Below are 4686 nucleotides of genomic sequence, written 5' to 3' on the forward strand. Positions count from 1 at the left end.
CGGGCCGGCCGAGCTTACCGTTGCTGCTCTTGAGGGGGCCTTCCCCCGGGGCGGCGGCCGCGGCCTGGGCGCCTCCGGGTGGCCGGGCGCGGCGCGGCGCCGGGACGTAGGCCGAGCCCTCCAGGCTGTCGCGGGTCAGGGCGGTGAGCGCCGACGCCGGGCGCGGCCCTGGGCGCGGCAGCGGGTAGGAGCCCCCGCGCGGGTCCCTACAGCCGCGCGACGACGGCGGCGGCAGCCCCGAGGGCGGGCCGGCTGTCACCGGCGCGGGCGGCTTGGACGGCGACATCAGGAGCCAAGACGAGCATGGCGTGGACGTGGTGGCGGGGTGAAGCGGGACCGCGGGGAGCGGTCAAGAGGTCTCTAACTGTGAGAAAGCGGTGTCGTCGTTGCGGGGCGATACTCGCGCGCGGCTCGTCGAACGAGGGGCCGTGATATTTACCGGGTCGGAAAGCGGTGGACAGTATCCAAATGGTATCCAAATCGGCGCCACTGTCTCCACCAAGCACCACCCTCACCCGTGCACCACAACAAGCACACTCTGTTCACACACAACAACAACGACAATACGGACACCACGAGGGTGTCGTGGGCGACGCGGGCGCGGAGCTGTGGCCGGCGCGGAGGTGCGGCGAGCACTGGGGTGCTGTCCGCGGGCCGGTCCAGGGCGGCGGTCCAACACAAGCGATCCTAGCCCAGTCCGGCGGGCTCCGGGGCCTCCGGGCGGGGCGGGGCGCAGAGGAGAGCAGGGCGGAGCAGGGAGCCAAAGAGAGCCGCTCTCCCGCGCCGAGCCGCGCCGGACGCTCGCACTGGTCCGGGAGGGTCCGGACTACAGCTTCCCGTCCTCAGGGCGGGGGCAGGGGGGCGGACGCCGCGCCCGGGGGCTGGCGCTGCTGGCGCGGCGGGGCGCGACGGGGCGGGGTGCGGCGGGGCCGGTGCATGCTGCGGCGGCGCCCGACGCCCATTGGCCGAGGCTCCACTGCTCTCCACGGCGCCGCCGCTCACCACCACGACGCGTGCCAGGTGTGGCTTTTTATTTTGTTCTTCTCTTCCTCTCCCTTCTTTACAGGCCAGCCTCGCAAAGAGAAAAAGACAATCGTCCGAAGTTGTAATAGTTGATTCGCAATCATCAGCGTGACTGCGACGGTCGAGAGGTAGGCCGCCCGCACCGGAGCCGTGCGCGACGGCACCCCCGCTTGCCTACCCACCGGGCTGCGGGCGCACTTCGGAACGGGACGTGCCACGCGCGACACCTACAGCACGGCTCCTCACTCCTCGGCCCCTCTTGTCCTAACTGGCACCTCCGAAACATCGAGTTATTCTCTCCCAAACGGGTCGATTGCTTCATTACCCCGGGTGGTTCGTCGCGTCGTTCTCCTCGCTCGCTCCTCTCTCGCTCTCCCCCACGGGGACTTTCGCCAGACGGCCGCCGCCGCCCCTCCTCACTCTCCTTCGTCACATCCCATCTCGCCTGTAGAAGCGAGTCTCCGTTTTATATTGTTGCTCCCGGAGTCCGAGATCAGTACCAGCGGAGGGGCAGCGGCAGGTGTGGCGAGGGGGAGGGGGGGGGGCAGCAGGGGGAGCGGATCGTCGTAAAGCAGCATCCGCTCGTCACCAGAAACAGAAAGTGCTCTCGGAATTGGGCCCCGGCGCTGGCGTCATACACGTGTTACGTTTTGGGGACGAAAGTCTTCCCCTCGTGCCAGGACACTCGGATCAAAACCGACAAACAAGCAGGATTTAAAGTAACTCAATACAATGCAGACCAAAGATGATTTTTCTTTTAGAGAAGTTTTTTTTATTGTACTTTGGCAACGGATCCAGAACCCTCACAAAATAGAATTGGGGCTTCGGATGCCTGCGCGTGCCCATCGCCCTGCCATCACCTTCTCACATTCCCGCACGGGCCAGCGGCTACAGAGGCGCCGATCCCTTTGGTGCTGGCCGTGCGTGCGGTATACTACACACCACGAGCATCACGTCGATACCGGGGCGAAGGCCATCATCAGCCTTGTTTTGTGATGCTGTGCGGAAATAAGGGCGATAACAGTCGAATCGCCGTCGTTTTTCGGCCGCGTAAAAAGAAACCGTTCTGGGCTGGGCCCACTGCCGCCACCGCCGACGCTGTTTAGTCGGTTTGAAGAACAGGCGCAGGCGCCGTAACCGCGGGAGACGTTAACGCAGGGCGGCACGAGAACACGCCGCGGACCGCGCGGGCCGCATGAGCAGGTTGAGCAGCAAGAGAAGCAAGAGCAGAAGAGCAGCGTTATAACCAAGAGCAGCATGAGCACCAAGAGCAACATGGCCAGCATGAGTACCAAGAGCAGCATGAGCAGCAGAAGCAGCATGAGCATGAGCAGCATGAGCAATGAGCACAAAGAGCAGCAAGGGCAGCATGAGAGGCATTAGCACCAAGAGCAGCATGATCAGCAGCATGAGCAGCATAGCAGGTAAGGAGGAGCAAGAGGCGGAGCAGGACCGTCGCGGTCGCGTCGGCGACACGCATCGGGAGAAATCAAACCGTCTGTCTCTCTGTTTGCGTCACAGGAGCGGAGACCACGGCGAGTAGGGGGAGAAGCACTTCAGGGACAACAAGAGCGGAACTCGTCTGGAACTCCGAGATTAGGGTACGCGGTGCGTGCAAGCTGAGGTGTCGTATGCGCACCGCGATATATATATTGAGCCCGAGAGGCTGTTTAGCGAAAACAACAACGACAACATCGGAAAGTAGTGGTTTATAAAAATGAAAAGCAGGGAGAAGGGGAAAGGCAATCAGCAAAGGCGCACGGTGGTGTTTGGTTCACCCGATAAATCGATTAGCAGGCGCCGGCCCGCCGCCGCGCTCGCCGGGGCGTTACAAACGAGCCAATTTGTCGGCCGATTGGTCGGCTCCGAGTAGCACCGTGGACCGTTGGGGGGGAGGGGAGGGAGGGGGCGCTGGTCGTGTGGTGATAGAGGCTCGAGCTGCGGCCGCGCCGCGGCCCCGCCCGCGCCCCGAGCCGCGCTCGCGAGCTCGAGCTCCGCCCTGACCTTGCTCAGGCGGCAATCTCTTTTAAACACGCACGACATATGCTGCTGCCGCCGCTCGCAGTAGCCCGCCCGCAGCGGGAATCACTTTCTCCGTCGATAAGGACAGATGTGCACTATAACGCCATGCACCCGGGTGCGGCGGCTCATGCGGCTCATGCGCGGTGCGTATCATTACCCGGCGGGGTGAGTGAGAGCGGGACGTGACGGTGGCGGCGGCGGCGCGATCATGAAAGCCAGTGGACACTGAGCCTCGGAGCTGTCGCGTAAACTACGAGAGTCCGATTTTCGAAAAAATAAAAAGAAAGAAAAGGACAACACTGTGAAAAATAGTCGTAGGTTGACGGGGAGATTTGTGTGTGGAAAATTACAATTTGACATCATTGTAAATTTATACTAGTTATTCGAATCGACTTAGAATTGATCGGAATGGACTGTCGCAAATTTACTACATGTTTGGAAATAAAAATGACAACAAATTTGGTAAATTTACAAGGATATTCTTCACAGTGCAAACACAAATTTCAAAGAGAGGAGGGAAGGGAGGATAAGTGGGTGGAATGTTAAATTTGCTTGTCCCAATGGTCCGCGCGGTGGAGAGGCGGGAGGCGCGCGGCGGGTCCTGTGTTCCCGCACCGCACCGCCAGGCCAGCGGCCAGCCCAACGGCATTGCGCCTCACGGGTAGGCAGCCCAACGTTCGCCGCAGCCCGCTGTGTGGCCGAGCGTTCGGTCGGCGGGCGGGGCTCGTGGCTGGCCGGCCGCTGCCGCCGTGGTCACGCCATGGTCACGCCTCGCGGGCACCGCGGCGGAGCGGCGGGACAGTGGGAGGAGGATATGGGAGAGGGGGCGTAACGTTACCCGGCGTAGCGGTGAGGGGACGAGTGAGCCGCAGTCACATATTTCGGCAGTGTTTCGCAGGGTGCATCAAACGAGTGACAGATGTTTTTGCCCCTTCTTATTTAATGTTTATTTTTTTTAAGCTCCGCGACAATGGGGAGTATACTATTGCAGCGTTGACGTTTGTTTAGTGGGTCACCATTTACTCAAACCCTCCAAAGTACAACAAGGGCGAGAGGAATGAAAAATAGACAGCTACTTCACCCCCACAATGTTACTTAAGCCCGTTGAATCATTCTGCGCTGCAGTTAGCCAATGTGCTCAAACAGCTGGAGCCGTTCGCTTTCTTGGGCGCACTCTTTCAGACAAACCCACTACTTCTCTCCCTGTGCACAAACATGCCGCGGTTCGTTTCGGGCTTCGCGCTGGGTGACTTCATGCGACGAGGCGTCTGCGTCTGCTCCATGCAGGGGCAGAGGGGGAAGGGCGGGGCGGGACACCACCCCGCACTTTCTCTCCCCGAGCCACTACTAGGTAATTACACGTGTTCTCCCGTGCTGCGCTCGGCTCTGCTTTGACGTTTTCTGGGTCCCCGCGCCCCGGCCCTGTGTCGCCGCCCATGCCCTGGGGCAAAAGAGGAGCTGGGGCAGCGAGCGAGCAGGACCGGGCGGGAGAGCAGTTGTTGTGCGATACCGCCTCGGCTCTAGGCGGGGGCGGAGCAGGGGGAAGTGCACGGCACGGCAGCCCAGCCGCAGCCCGGCCCAGAGCACTCCGGCCGCAGGCCATAAGCGCCATAAGCGCGCTCACACGGGGCGGGGTGGGAG

The 4686-nt window shown here is 61.8% G+C and overlaps 1 protein-coding gene across 3 annotated transcripts in view; it reads right to left on the reverse strand.

The window, feature by feature from the left end:
- LOC113203771 (proton channel OtopLc-like) overlaps positions 1-4686 on the reverse strand; it is a 39451-nt gene that overhangs the window by 17869 nt on the left and 16896 nt on the right. The window contains exon 1 of one of the 3 annotated variants that reach the window (XM_052272044.1): positions 19-102. The exons of the other annotated variants lie outside the window; for them this stretch is intronic. The gene's annotated coding sequence lies outside the window, so the exon portion shown is untranslated. Of the gene's footprint in view, positions 1-18; positions 103-4686 lie in introns of those variants that run through there. 3 annotated transcript variants of the gene reach the window in all.

The sequence above is a fragment of the Frankliniella occidentalis genome, unplaced genomic scaffold (genome assembly GCF_000697945.3).
Source record: "Frankliniella occidentalis isolate FOCC.00 unplaced genomic scaffold, Focc_3.1 Scaffold184, whole genome shotgun sequence".
In the NCBI taxonomy this organism is placed as follows: Eukaryota; Metazoa; Arthropoda; class Insecta; order Thysanoptera; family Thripidae; genus Frankliniella; species Frankliniella occidentalis.